This window comes from Macaca nemestrina, chromosome 15 (genome assembly GCF_043159975.1).
Source record: "Macaca nemestrina isolate mMacNem1 chromosome 15, mMacNem.hap1, whole genome shotgun sequence".
NCBI lineage: Eukaryota > Metazoa > Chordata > Mammalia > Primates > Cercopithecidae > Macaca > Macaca nemestrina.
In genome coordinates this window covers 12070765-12086600 of record NC_092139.1, presented here as the reverse complement: position 1 = coordinate 12086600, position 15836 = coordinate 12070765, and the positions used below count along the sequence as shown (strand labels likewise).

Below are 15836 nucleotides of genomic sequence, written 5' to 3'. Positions count from 1 at the left end.
GCTTTGCAATCTTGGAGAATTTATTCAGTGTCTCAATAGCTAAGGTTTTTGTTTTGTTTTGTTTTGTTTTTCTTTTCTTAAATCTCTGAAAAGGGGTTAATAATACCTCACAGAGTTGTTGCAAAGATTAAATGAGCTAACGCCTGTCACACTTAGAAAAATGCTTGACCAGTGCTTCTCGACTGAGACAAGTCTGCCTCCCAGGAGACATCTGACAATGTCTGAAGACACTCGTGGTTGTCACAGCTAGGGTGGGAGAGGGGCAGGTGCTTCTAGCACCTAGTGAATGGAGGCCAGGGATGGTGCTAAACATTCTACAGTGTACAGAACAGACCCTACCACAAAGACCAATCTGGTCCCTAGTGTCAATAGTACAAAGTGGGAAATCATGGCCTAGACCTTAATAAACACTCAGAATATGGGAGCTCCCTGAGGGCTGCCTAGAACATAACCTCCACAATAGCAGACAGAGTTGTTGCTTTTTCCCCTGTCCTATTCCTGGAGCTTAGATCAGTGCTTGGCACATAGTAGTTTCTCAGTAAATATGTGTTAAATGAATGAATGATAGATACAGTGACCCTTGGAAAATTTTTGCTGTCATGACTATTTCATCCTCCTCTGGTTTCATCCTACTTTGGTCTCAGTCATGATAAGTTGTTACAGGAGCCATTTACCACCATGGTACCCAACGTGCTGATGGAAGAGGCAAAGGCTAGAAGGACTCTGGGCCTCTGATGACCTTGTCAGCCACTGCACTGGCCTGGACTACCTGATGCCAAGGTTTTCAGCCTATAAAAAAATGGCTCCCTGTTTGTTAGACCACTATTATACAGGTGTCTGTGACATGCAGACAAAGACATTCATAACTAATAACCAGAAAGGACCGCATCTTCTCTTAGGTTTATGACATAAATTTACTGTCTCAAACCCACTGAAGGAAACAACCCCATTGGTTAGTTCACTTCCACAGGCTCTGCTTATCATCAGATATGCTGAAATTAAATTTTTTGTATTTGGCAAGTATGCTCCAATATTTAAATACCAACACTAAATACTCTAACAAAAGTGGAAATATCGTACCACGTTTTGGAAGTGCTTGGCAGCTAACAAACTTATCCTGGCATAAATTCTAGGAAGTTGTCTTAATTTTCAAAATTACTCATATAAAGAAGACATACATGCGGCCAACAAGCATATGAAAAAAAGCTCAATATCACTGATCATTGGATAAATGCAAATCAAAACCACAAGGAGATACTATCTCACACCAGTCAGAGTGGCTATGATTAAAAAGTCAAAAAATTTGAGATGCTGGCAAGATTGCAGAGAAAAGGGAATGCTTAGGCACTGTTGGTGGGAGTGCAAATTAGTTCAACTACTGTGGAAAGCAGTGTGGCTATTCCTTAAAGAGCTAAAAACAGAACTACCATTGGGCTGAGCCATCTCATTACTGGATATATACCCAAAGGAATATAAATCCTTCTGCTATAAAGACATATGCACACGTATGTTCGTTACTGTTCTATTCACAATAGCAAAGACATGGAATCAACCTAAATGCTCATCAGTGATAGACTGGATAAAGAAAATGTGGTACACACACACCATGGAATACGATGCAGCCTTAAAAAGAATGCGATCACGTCCTTCGCAGGAACATGGATGGAGCTGGAGGCCATTATCCTTAGCAAACTAATGCAGAAACAGAAAACCAAATATTGCATATTCTCCTTTGTAAATGGGAGTTAAATGATGAGAATGCATGGACACAAAGAGGGGAACAATGCACCCTGGGGCTTATTTGAGGGTGGAGGATGGGAGGAGAGAGAATAGCAGACAAAATAACTATTGGGTACTAAGTTTAGTACCTGGATGACAAAATAATCTTTACAACAAACCCGCATGACACAAATTTACCTATATAACAAACCTGCACATGTACCCCTGAACCTAAAATAAAAGTTTTAAAACGTTACTGATATATTTAATGCATGTTTGTTGAAGGCTTTAAGATAGGTCCAAGATGGGGCAGGGAGTAGGGTATAACAAGAAGAAAACAGAGCTAAGTTCAGTTCTCTGTCGTTATAAAACTGACAGGCTGAAAGGAAATGTGGATCTGAAATTACCAGGGCTGTGAGTGTCATGAATAAGCACAGAGGTCTAAACAACACTTACTGGGAGTCTCTAAGCTTAGGAGACCAAGCTAAGGAAGCTTAGGAGACTAGTCCTAAGTCAGGAGGGGACTTTGCTGCGAAGGTGAGATCTGCATTACAATGTCAAGAGGCAGTATGAGACAGTGGTTATTAAGGCTCTGGGGTAAGATTATGAAGTTTTTGTTTGTTTGTTTGAGATAGGACCTCTGTCATCCAGGTGGGAATGCGGTGGTGGGATCATATCTCACTGCAGCCTCAAACTCCTAGGCTCAAGCCATCCTCCTGCCTCAGCCTCTTGAGTAGCTGGGACCACTGGCATGAGCCACCACACCTGGCTAATTTTTTTTTTTAATTTTTAAAATTTTGTGTGGAGATGGGGGTCTCACTATGTGTTCCAGGCTAGTCTTGAACTCCTGACCTCAAGTACCCCTCCTGCCTCAGTCTCTGAAAGTGCTATGATTACAGGTGAGAGTATGAGCTTTTGAATTTCCCTATTACCTATTCCTAGATGGATGATCTTGAGTATTAATTGCCAAAAGGCTTGATACCCTATTTATTAAAATAATACTTCATAGGGTTAGTGTGAAAATTAAATTGGATAATAGTGTAAACTTGCTGTAAGCTTCAAATATTATAAGCCTTCAAGAAGTGTTAGATTTATAATTATTAAAAATTCACAGCTGGGTGCAGTGGCTCACACCTGTAATCCCAGCACTTTGGGAGTCTGAGGCAGGCAGACCACGAGGTCAAGAGACCGAGACCATCCTGGCAAACATGATGAACCCCCATCTCTACCAAAAATACAAAGAATGAGCTAAGTGCTGTGGCGCACACCTGTAGGCCCAGCTACTAGGGAGGCTGAGGCAGGAGAATTGCTTGAACCAGGGAGGTGGAGGTTGCAGTGAGCTGAGATCGCGCCACTGCACTCCAGCCTGGCAACTGAGCCAGACTCTGTCTCAAAAAAAAAAAAAAAAAAAAAAAAAAAAAAAAAATCACCAAGGGGAGGAAGGATAAAAAGCAGGGGCATGCACACACTTATTTTATGATTTGTCAAAACTTGTTTCTAATTCGTTCCTTGCAGGTTACATCATCTGGAGACTGAGAACTTGAGATGCTCCTTGTTCATCCAAGCATTTGAGCAAATCCAGTGTCCTTTTTGAGCAAAATATGAGCCCCACCTTTAGAATTTGTGAATCTCCCCTTCAGATGGGAAAGCTTTTTTGTGGCTGAAATTAGAAACAGCCCAAATGTCTATGAAATGATGAATGGATAGATAAAATGTGATATACCAACACAATGGAAAAGTATTTGTCAGTAAAAAGGACTGAAGTCCTGATACATACTCCAACATGAATAAATCTCCAAAACATCATGCTAAGCGAAAGGAGCCAGACACAAAAGACCACGTTCTGTGTAATTCCATTTATATAAAATGGCAAAAAACCAAATTCATAAAAACAGAAAATAGATTCCCATTAGTACCTAGATTTGAGGGTGAAAAAAATTAACTGCATCATCTTTTTGGAGTGATGAAATATTCTCTAATGGATGATTGTAATAGTTGCACAACTTCTTAAATTTACTAAATATCATTGAAATGAATAAATTTTTATGTTGCGTATATTATATCCCAATACATTTATTTTTAAAAAGATCCTTTATGACTGAGTTAAATAAACTTGCAAGCTCCTAATTTGTATGGTAGGATGTTAATTTTTAGTTTAAGACATTTGGTTTCTAAAGATACCGAGTCTCCAGATAAGTCAAACGGAATATTAGCAGTTGGGCTAATCTGAGATACAACCTTGATGAATTTGCTAGGGATGTCCGATGGTTGGGAGGGACATTGAACATTTCGAGCCAACAAGATCTCTGACTTCCATCCCTAAAGTGAACTTCGTTACTTTGGACAGCATTATCTCATCTACCTGTCGAAATCCCCTCTCTAAGTTATTATCATCAAGATGATTCAAATAAAAACCAATATTGCTGTCTTTTGTCTTTTGTATAGCCATATTTGAAGACAATGGCTGTTAGGTTTCTTAAAATCCCTAAAATGGGATTCCTTAGATCTCATTCCATGAAAATTATTTTCATCCCATGCAGAAAATTATTTTATGATTTGGAAAAACTTGTTTCAAATTCATCCCTTGCAGGTTACATCATCTGGAGACTGAGAATTTGGGACACTCCTTGTTCATCCAAGCGTTTGAACAAATCCAGTGTCCTTCTTGAGCAAAATATGAGCCCCACCTTTAGAATTTGTGAATCTCCCTTTCAGATGGAAAAGCTTTTTTTTTTTTTTTTTTTTTTTTTTTTGCTTTAAATAAACTTGATCCTTAGATCCATATGATCTTCAGGTGAAAATTTCTTTGTGGCCATGAAATTTTTACTTTTGGTGTATCATTTTCTCCTATGATACGGGATGAGACATGTAGTTCAGTAGGTTTTCCTTTTTGTCTCGACCGCTAGGAAAGTCAGAGTTACATTAAATGGCCAGTGTTGCTGTAGCTCTGATGTATAATAACGCCTTATTGCTATTCTTTCTTCCCCTCTCATGATTGTACATATAATTGTCTCATTTGTATTATGCTTAATTTAGTGAACTACCTCACATTTTAAGCAGTGAGGGGGTTACAAATAAAAATAATGAATGTGGCTGGGTGCAGTGGCTCACGCCTATAATTCCAGCACTTTGGGAGGCCAAGGCGGGTGAATCATGAGAACAAGAGATCGAGAACATCCTGGCTAACACGGTGAAACCCCGTCTCTACTAAAAATACAAAAAATTAGCTGGGCGTGGTGGTGGACGCCTGTAGTCCCAGCTACTCGGGAGGCTGAAGTAGAAGAATGGCGTGAACCCAGGAGGCAGAGGTTGCAGTGAGCCCAGATCGCGCCACTGCATGACACAGCGAGATTCCGTCTCAAAAAAAAAAAAAAAAAGCATAATTTTGTACATTTACAATTATATTCTTCTGCTTTTGAAATTAACCAACATGGGCAACACCATTGGTGGTGGTTGTCATATACACACATACATATACAAGCATGTATGTGTTTTGATGTACTAGATATGCAGATATAGGTGTCAACATGAATTCTCAGCTGAAAAATAGGAGTAGCTAGTGAAAATTTGTGGCTGGATTTAAATCTCTAGAAACTGTTCTTTAGAAAGGACACATTAATGCAAGGTAAATTTTACTAGGAAGAACTAAGTAATAATTCTGTTATAAACCATACAACATTATAAGGGAGTTAAGTTTAGATTACTTTAAAATCCTTGTGGTTGGGGTTCTATGATTTAGACACAATTGTTTCTTTCAAAATTATTTCTCATGACCTCAATATAACTTCAAGGACATCTAATGCCTAGGGAATCAGATCAAAGATGCCACTTGAAATTTCAAAATAGGATACTAAGATATTCCACTGTAGCTTTCTGGCAGCAGTTACATGAGTTGTTGCCTTTCTGTCTTTGAAAACCAGTCTTGCCATCTCATAAAGAACAGTGTGAAATTGAACTTGCAATTAAAAAATAAGCTTCGTTTTTCCCCTCCTCCCCACAAACCTCTCGACACAACCAAATTGAGGGTCATCAGGAAACAGAAGGAAGAGAATGCTGTAAGATTTCAAAGATGCCTGGTAGGAATATTTCTTAATTGAGCCGTGCTTTCGAGCAGCGTGGAATTGTTCTTATTAAAAATTAAATAAGAACAGCAGAGAAGAACATGGGAAGCTCTTCGAGATTAGAGCTTCGTGAGATTTACTTAAAAGGCTTTCATTAGGCACTGGGGGTTCTGAAGCATATTAAAACCCTACCTGTACAAAATATATGGTGCTCTAGCTTTTAGCCCCTTTTCCTAAGAAATATAAAACATGGGCGCTTAAAACAGGAATAGGAAAAGAATATTTTCACAGCGTTCTTTGAAATAAGGTCTACATGTTCAGATTAGTAAATAATTAACCCTTTTGTTCTTTTCCTCTCTCTTTCCCTTCCTTTGTTTTTCCCTGCCTTTGTCAATGCAGGTTAGTACAGGTCCTAGCTGGGGTTTGGTTCCTTATTTTGTTATGTTTTAAAAATCACTTTTCTATCTTGGGTGAATGGAGGAAAGGTTTTCAGCAGGGTTTCTCAAATTTTAATTCGCACTTGAATGGCCTGGGATCTTGTTAAAATGCAGATTCTGATTTAGTGGGTCTGGGGATGGGGCCTGGGGTTCCGCATTTCTAACAAGCTTCCGGTGGGTGGATGTCAATTCTGCTGATCTGTGGACTGTTCTAGGATAACAAAGAGATCCAGTAGCCCCTAAATTAAATCGTATGTATCCAATTCCTTTAAAGAAGGTAGGGATGGACTGACTAGGGGAAAAGTGGGGATAGAAAAAAAGGAGAAGAATCAATAAAAACAAAAAGTGCACCATATCCACAAATATAAGCAGCCTAATTATCCCCATTGCTTCAATTTGATGATTTATCATTCCTGAGTAAGTGATGCTGATAATACAAATTTTGTCATATTTTTGTAATACAACTTGGCTTTTGGTAAAGCAATTGGAGTTCAAATATAGATCAAAAATAGATCCTTTAAAGTGCTGAATATGGAACATGCGTGTGCATGTACACACACACACATTCACACACACACACTCACACAGACACACACTCACACACTCTCTCACACACAATGCTGCCAGTCAGAGCTGCCTGCTCTTCTACATATGTGAGGCCTCAAAATTTTCCCTGAAGGATACAAAGAACCATGTCGTTAAACATAACAGTTTTGCCATAGGCAGAGCAGGGGATAGAGGCCTGATATTCAACAGAAATTTCAACAATGTGGCCACTAACCTAACTTGGGGAACTGGGGTTCAGGAAGAATTCCTTCAGCAAAAAGATCAAGTGAAAAGACTCATTGGAAAGTATTGGAAGTATTTTGCAAACTATGGAGTGTTGGATAAGTGCTACTTGCTATTATTTTTTCCTGTTTGCATTTTATTTGCTGTATTTTATTTCACTTAAAATATCTTTTTGAGTTGTTGCAGGTTCATGCAATCCATGCTGGTTTTATTGCAATTTGCCAGTATGCATCAAAACTGAAAATTAAAAGTCCAGTCTAGCAAATTCATGGACTGAAATGAATTCTACCTAAACCCATATGTAAATGTGGAGAGAGACATGTATGAGGAAGGTCACTGCATTAGTGCTTGGATGGAAAACAATCTGAAAATGCCTAAGTGTCCTTCAGCGGGACTGGCTCCGTGTGGAATGGCACATCCATAGAGTGAGATATTCCGTTGCTAAAACCTCCAAATGAGGGGCAACTGAGGTATGAGCATAGAAAGCTGTCCTGAATATAAATTGTAGTTCGTTTAAAAAGAAAAAAAAGGAAAAAAAAAATAACACGAAGATGTCCTGGAATTGGGTTGTCTGCTTGTCTGTCTGTCAAGCTTTATTTTGTTAGCCTGGTAAAAGCTCCTGACAAAAATAACACTAAAAGGGTAGCAGCAGTGATCACTAGGAAAGGAATTAGAAGGAGGTACATTCTGTTTCTATTTTCATACTTTTTCTTGCTGTGTTTCTGGAAAACAGAACATAAATAGAAAAGAGGACAGAATGGGCAAGTAACTAGAGAACTTAGATTTGGGTCCTACTTTGGCTTGGCCGAATAATAGCTTTGGGCAAGTTACTTCACAAGTCTGAGCATTTATGTCCTCAAATGTACAGTGAGGATTGGAACAATGCCACCCCGTGGTTTTACGTCTTTGGAAGATTGAATGAAATGCATAACGCACTTTGTCCTCCACAAAGAACCAAGAATGTCCTTGTTTCTTTTTGATGCGCTAAACATCCTATGTGATTTGAGGGCACTGGCAATCAGTGCTGATACATATCGGGCTTAATACACCCAAATCCCTGAAGCTTTATACAGCACCACCCACCACTTCTCCTCACCCTTTGACCCCTTCACAGACACTTTTCCCATCTCTATGGGTGTCCCCTAACAAAATGTCAGAAAGGCCCAGGTCGTTGACTTACGCTTTTGTATTACCGTAAACTAATGTGCTTTTTTCCCTCAAGACTATTTGCTCTTATATCTTATTCTGCAACATCTGCCAAAGGATTTTGTGATGAAAGAAATATCAGCCCCAAAGCGACAAGCCAGGAGGAACTCAGGTAGGCAAGAGTCTACCTGACTCTTGGGGTGCCTGAAAGGACATAAAATAGTGTTTGCCGCTTGAGTCACTTCCAGTAAATATTGCTGGTCCATGAACCACTTATATTATTTTTTAACTAATTATTTTTCACAAACTCTATTTTAAACAACTTAAAAATGCTTGTTAAAAGAAAATAGTAATTAGTAATGAAAAATCCACATATAAGGTTTGCATTGATAAAAATAAATAAATGATAAAATTTTGAAAGTATTTGTCTGTATACCACCTAAAACAGTGTTGTGTCCTAGAGGATACATTTACCACCCTTTGGACAACAGGTGTATCAAATATCTCCAACTCATCCCAATGACTCCTATTCTTCTTCGCATTCTCCCAGTGGGCAAGAGACACAAACGCATGAAGCATTTCATGGGTTTTTGCAACAGAAAAATCCTGTTGCTCCAGAGTGGAACAGTCTCTTTCCAGGAGGGTAGACAATATGCCTCATTCCCTGCTGTGTCCTTTGTGCTTAGTGCTTGGATGAACGAATGAAAAATTGAATGAAGCTGGGTGTAGTGGCTCATGCCTGTAATTCCAGCACTTTGGGAGGCTGAGGCGGGCAGATCACCTGAGGTCAGGAGTTCAAGACCAGCCTGGCCAATATGGTGAAACCTCGTCTATACTAAAAATACAAAAATCAGCCAGGCGTGGTGGTGCCCACCTGTAATCCCAGCTACTCGAGAGGCTGAGGCAGGAGAAGCTCTTGAACCCAGGAGGGGGAGGTTACAGTGAGCGGAGATTGGGCCACTGCACTCCAGTCTGGGTGACAGAGCGAGACTCCGTCTCAAAAAAGAAAAGAAAAGAAAAAATGAATGAATAAATGCAGTGTTTCTTATTCAATGCTGATGACTTTAAAAAACAGATTTCTTATTTTTGTTAAAAACAAAACAATCTTCTGTTTTCACATGTCAAACTCTTTTGTCCATTTGGGAAAATCACTTTAAAAAAAGAGATAAATCCAACTCCTCCATTATCACAAGGTTTGAGTTTGTACAAAGAATGAGAGAATTGAGGCTACAGCTCAGGCTATTAGTGGAATCTGTAAAGGGAGAAAATTAACTGTTCATCATACATATATGTATATACATATAGATATACATATCTATATGCAGTAATGTCTACTAGAAGCCTTTTGTTCTTATTTAATTGTTGTAGAGTCTGCCTGACTAAAGTGCTGTGCAGAAGTTGTCAGTTATATAAAATCAAAGGACTTGGATCCTGGCATTCTAAGAGCTGTCTAATTTAAGACCATTGAAATTCATATAATATTGTTAATTTCTATCACGTCTCCACAGTGGATTTTTTACCAGATCTAAGTAGATCACAGGCTAAGACCAGGGAGAAATGAAAAAAAAATGCATATATGTGTATGTGTATATCTGTATACACACAGAGACACATAGTAGCATATATCATTTCAACATATTCTAGTTTGCAACAAATATGCAGAATACTAGACTGTGAGCTACCAAGTCTTCCAAATTCTGAGTATTATAATCCTTTTCTTGGTATAACTGACATAATTATTGTTTTCAATGAAATCAGAGATTTTCTTTATGCAATCTTTTTTCAAGAAAGAGATAGATATGTGCAAGCTTACAGCACACACACACACCTATCATATAATTATATTCTCTCTGAGTCTTTACACTCTGCTGTGATTTCCTTTATGTCTTATTGGGGGTTTCATCCAGCAATTGAATGACTGGAGGGAAAAAAAATAGAAATTTTTTGTCTGTCATAAACATCAGTGAGATTGGATTACAATTACCTTATGTACAAGTAGGTAGTTTTTCATACTTTAAACTTTGCATTTTTTAGATCTCTACCATAGCTTCATGTCTATTTGTCATGGATATTCAGTTTGCAATGTCTATGAATGGTTTTGTTTTGGAAAACGAGATGTTTGGAGAAGAAGTCTATGTACGTGTGTGTGTGTGTGTGTGTGTGTGTGTGTGTGTATTTTCCCTGCTCCAAGCATTTCATTCACCTGATTTTGATAAGACAGCCTCAAAATTTCAGTTAATGAATCATAGCTCCCACCACCCTCTCAGCTAAGGTAATTTGGTTTTAATGGGCCCCAAATAGGGTTGCCAGATAAAATATAGAATGCTCAGTTAAATTTGAATATCAGATAAACAAACAATGTCTACTTTTTTTTTTTTTTTTTTTTTTTTTTTTTTTTTTTTTTTTGAGATGGAGTCTTGCTCTGTCACACAGGCTGGAGTGCAGTGACGTGATCTTGGCTCACTGCAACCCCCACCGCCCTGGTTCAAGCAATTCCCCTGCCTCAGCCTCCTGAGTAGCTGGGATTACAGGTGTGCACCACCACGCCTGGTTAATTTTTTTTTTTTTTTTGTATTCTTAGTAGAGACGGGCTTTAACCATGTTGGCCAGACTGGTACTTTTATAGTACAATTATCTCCCAAATATTGCATGGGATATATTACATCAGAAATAATTCGGCTGGATGTGGTGGCTCATGCTTGTAATCTCAGCACTTTGAGAGGCTGAAGCAGGAGGATTGCTTGAACTCAGAAGTGTGAGTTCAATCTGGGCAACACAGTGAAACCCTTTCTCTACAGAAAAAAAAAAAATAGCTGGGCATGTTGGTTTACACCTGTGGGCCCAGCTACTGGCTGAGACGCTGAGGTGGGAGGACCACTTGAGCCCAGGAGGTCAAAGCTGCAATGAGTGGTGATCACACCACTGCACTCCAGCCTATGCAACTGAAAGACACCCTATCTCAAAAAATAAAAAAACCCACAATTCATCATTTATCTGAAATTCAAATATAAGTTGGCATCTTGTAGTTTTATTTGCTGACTTGGGCAACCTGAACCCAGCCTTCAGCACCAGGCCTGGACTCTCTCACTGGCCCGTTAGAACAGCAGTTCTATGGCCATCGAGAGCCAAGGCTAGAAGTTCTGTTGGCTGCTTGAGGGAGAAACAGGATTTTCTTCCTCTGGATCTGAGGCTGAGGATCTCATGATTTGGGGTTGGTGTTGTAGACACGTTGCGCCGTGGCAGATCAGCATGGAAAGACAGCACACAATGATAATGATTGATAATGATAATAGCAATAGTTATTGGGCACTTTCTATGTCCTAAGTAAAGAATTTTAGCTCATTATTCTGTCTATAGTCTTATGCTTGACTCTAAAGGTGAAGGTTAGGGTGAGATTTACTAGGTTGAAGCACAGCAATTTTCTGGCTCCATTTAGCAGTTTTCTCTCACAACCAGGTGAGATGGCTTAGTGATGACACCCAGGGACCCTGGCTTCTTCGCTTTTGCTCACTCACAATCCTTAGCATGAGGTTCTTGTCTTTAAGGCCACAAGGTGGCTACTGCTCTTACCATGTCAGAACAAGGGGGAAAATCTAGGTGGCCTTCTCCGGGAAGCCTGTGTCTTCTACTCAGGAAGCCATTCCCAATATATTGGGACATTACTTTTTCATAATTGCTACAATTATTGCCTCACTTTACCAATGAAGCACCTGGAGCACAGAGATAGCAGGTAACTTGTTCCAAGGTTAACAATTAGTGTGTTAGTAGGGTTTTCTAAGGCAACAGAACCAATAGAATGCGATATATGGAGAGAGGGAGAGAATCTATATATATCATCTATATCCATATACGTGTATGTGTGTGTGTGTGTGTGTGTGTGTAGAGAGAGATAAAGTTCTAGAAAAACAGAACAAATATAATGATAATGTGTAGGGGAGGGAGAGAGGAAGAGATATATTTTAAGGAATTGGGCCAGGTAATTGTGGGACTAGCAAGTCCAAACTTCGCAGGGCAGGCTGACCAGCTGGAGTCCCAGGGAAGAATTTTGATGTTGCCACTGGAGTCTGAGGGGTGTCTGAAGGGTCCTTGGGGGCATAGAGTAGGTAATTTGTTCCAAGGTTACACAATTAGTGTATTAGTAAGGGTCTTCCAGAGAAACAGAACCAATATAATGTCATCTATCTATCTATCTATCTATCTATCTATCTATCTATCTACACACACACACATATATATATAGAAGAGAATCTATCTATCTGAGAGTTTATCTATATCTACATCCATATATATGTGTATATACATGTATCTCTATATATGTCTGTCTGTCTATCTATCTATCTATCTATCTATCTATCTATCTATCTATCTATCAGTATAATAGAGAAAAAGAGAGAAAGTTCCAGAGAAACAGAACCAGTATATTGTGTGGGGGAGGGAGAGAGATTTATTTTAGGGAATTGGGCCATGCAATTGTGGGGCTGGCAAGTCCAACCTTGGCAGAGTAGGCTGGTCAGCTGGAGTCCCCAGGGGAGAACTGATGTTGTGACTGGAGTCTGAAGGGCGTCTGGGGACAGATTTCCCTGTTCCTCAGAGAACCTCAGTCTTATTTCTCTTAAGGCTTTCAACAGATTGGACGAGGCCCATGTAAATTATAGAAGGTCATCTGCTTTACTCAAAGCCCACTGATTCAAATGTTTATCTGTTCTAGAAAATGCCTTCATAGCGACATTTTGACTGATTGACCAAATATCTGGATAACTTGGCCCAGTCAAGTCAACACCTAAATGCGCCCCGCAGTTGGTAATTTAGAGAAGCTGGGAATCAAATCTTTCTGGTGTCTCCACAGCCCAGGCTCTCTCATTTGCCGCCACTCATACAACTCACACAGCTTCTGTGAAAAACAGGTGAAGTCTTCATTATTTTTCTTTATCAGTTTTTGAGATACTGCATTGATTCTCTATTGGCGTTATTATTACTTGCTTCATTATAACATGATAAGGTATGTAAGGAATTTCAATCCATGGCATGTATTAGCCTAATCAAAGCTTTTTCTTCTGTGAAGAAAAAGCGTTACATGTAGGGAAGACAATTTTTATCCTTCATAAGAACACTGAATAGCAGATCTTTATTCTGTCCCTGCACAAATCACTTGAATTTCCTTTTTTTTTTTTTAAATAAAGTACAGATACTGAAAGTCACATGAGAGAATTATATAGTTTAATGGGCAATATAAGCTGAATATCCAAAACAGCCACCCAGCTCAAAAACGAGAGCTTTGCTGGCAAGAAACACCTTTGTGTATTCCATCCCAACCCCAGTTCACTTCCTTTCCCCAAAGTAAGCATGATCTTGACGAGGAATTGGCTTGACAGCTGTTTTTACAAAGTTTTATTGGCACACAGCGACACCCAGGCATTCCTTGACTTGTCTGTGGCTGCTTTCACACTGCAATGGCAGAGTTGAGTGGCTGTAACAGAGACTGCCTGGTCCTCAAAGGCTTAAAAAATATTTACCACAGAAAAAGTTTGCTGACCCCTGGTCTTGACTTTCACAGTGGTAATTTCCTTGAGTATTTTTTTTTTTTTTTTTTTTTTTTTTTGAGACGGAGTCTGGCTCTGTCATCCAGGCGGGAGTGCAGTGGCCGGATTTCAGCTCACTGCAAGCTCCGCCTCCCGGGTTTACGCCATTCTCCTGCCTCAGCCTCCCGAGTAGCTGGGACTACAGGCGCCCGCCACCTCACCTGGCTAGTTTTTTGTATTTTTTTTAGTAGAGACGGGGTTTCACCATGTTAGCCAGGATGGTCTCGATCTCCTGACCTCGTGATTCGCCCGTCTCGGCCTCCCAAAGTGCTGGGATTACAGGCTTGAGCCACCGCGCCCGGCCATTTCCTTGAGTTTTAAGATAGTTTTATTATCCAAGTGTTCATTCCTAAACACTATAGTTAACTCTCGCCTTTTCTCTGTATGTCTTTTAAATCTCATTTAATCTATAGGCTCACCTTCTAGCCCTTTATTTTCCTTGCAGTTTATTTGTGGAAGACACAGGCCATTGAACCTATTATAGTTTCCACTCTAGATTTTGCGGTTGCATCCTCTTGGTGCAGCTTAGCAAGCTCTTCTGTTTGCTGTACCTCCTGCAAATTGACAGCTGAACTCAGAGACTTAATCAGACTTGGGTTCAATCCCTCTGGCAAGGCTTGACTGTGTGTGTTCACTCAGCAGTAGGCGTAGAACGTCTGTTCATCTTTCTTTCTGAGATGCCACAGCTGCCAAGGGATGATGCCTAGATGTGATCATTTATGATGATTTTCAAAATGCTGACATTCTGATTGAATCAATTCTTTTTTATGTATAACTTGCAATACTTTTAGAAAGAAATACTTTGCCTCATCTTTCATTTGAGTTCCTCGAAGTTCATATAGGAAAAACAGGTGAAGTCTTCATTATTTTTCTTTATCAGTTTTTGAGATACTGCATTGATTCTCTATTGTTGTTATTATTACTTGCCTCATTATAACATAATAAGGTATGTAAGGAATTTCAATCCATGGCATGTATTAGCCTAATCAAAGCTCAAGTTATCCCACTTTTGCCAGTGAGAGCCTTTTCAATATGGCTTTTGAGTCTTTTTGAGATGACCCTGAAGTCTGATAGGTCTTTCACTGTTTGGTATGACAAGATGTTCTAAACTCATCTTCTACATTTTCTGTCCCAGATCTGGAGGAAGCGAAGCCTTCCTTTCCCTCTTTTAAGATGGTATTTCAAATAGAATACTACATAGCCGTAAAGAAGAACGAGATCATGTCCTTTGCAGAAACATGGATGGAGCTGGAGGGTATTATCCTAAGCAAACTGGCACAGGAACAGAAAACCAAATACTGCATGTTCTCACTTATAAGAGGGAGCTAAACATTAAGTACATATGGACATAAAGAAGGAAGCAATGGACACTGGGGCCTACTTGAAGGTGGAGGGTGGGAGGAGGAAGAGGATAGAAAAACTACTTATCAGGTACTATGCTTATTACCTGGTTGATGAAATAATCTGTACACCAAACCCTCGCAACATGTAATTTACCTATATAACAAACTTGTCTAAAATAAAAGTTTACACACACACACACACACACATATATATATATGTGTGTGTGTGTGTGTGTGTATGAATATATGAATTTTGTTTGGAGGGACACAAACATTCAGATTACAGCAATGCAAATATTTTTGCTTTGCATCTTTTGTAGTCTTATCCACCCAGGACCTGTGCCTCTTGTCCCCACCCTCTCATTTGAAATTTGAGGGTTATAGGTGTTCTGATTTTTACCCTGAGTTCTTGCATGCTGATTATGCTCTGTGCCCTGTGTAATTGGAAGTCAGTTTTGCTAGTTATAAAATCCTCGACTCACAATTTCTTCCCTTGAATAAGTATGGGACTCCATTTTCTACTGGTATACGGTGTTGCTTTCCAAAAGTTTGATGTCGATATTTTTTAGTAAATAATATTTTCTTTTTACCTAAATGTCCAATTAATATTTCTTTTGCTTTAAAGTCCAATAGATTTCATTAGCTTTAAAGTCCCATAGATTTTATTTCTTGGAGACTGTCATTCCAGGTTACTATTCTCAGGTACCTGGGGGGCTCTTTCCATAGGCAGTTTCAAATATATTTTTTTCAATTTCAGGAAAG

The 15836-nt window shown here is 39.3% G+C and overlaps 1 long non-coding RNA gene across 1 annotated transcript in view; it reads left to right on the top strand.

Moving 5' to 3' along the window:
* The window catches only part of LOC105470659 (uncharacterized), a 41753-nt gene extending 26502 nt beyond the window's left edge, over nucleotides 1-15251 (top strand). Inside the window, exons 7-8 of the long non-coding RNA XR_980670.3 lie at nucleotides 12861-13056; nucleotides 14867-15251. This is a non-coding gene — a long non-coding RNA (uncharacterized lncRNA). The remainder of the gene's footprint in view (nucleotides 1-12860; nucleotides 13057-14866) is intronic.
* Nucleotides 15252-15836: the final 585 nt, after the last annotated feature.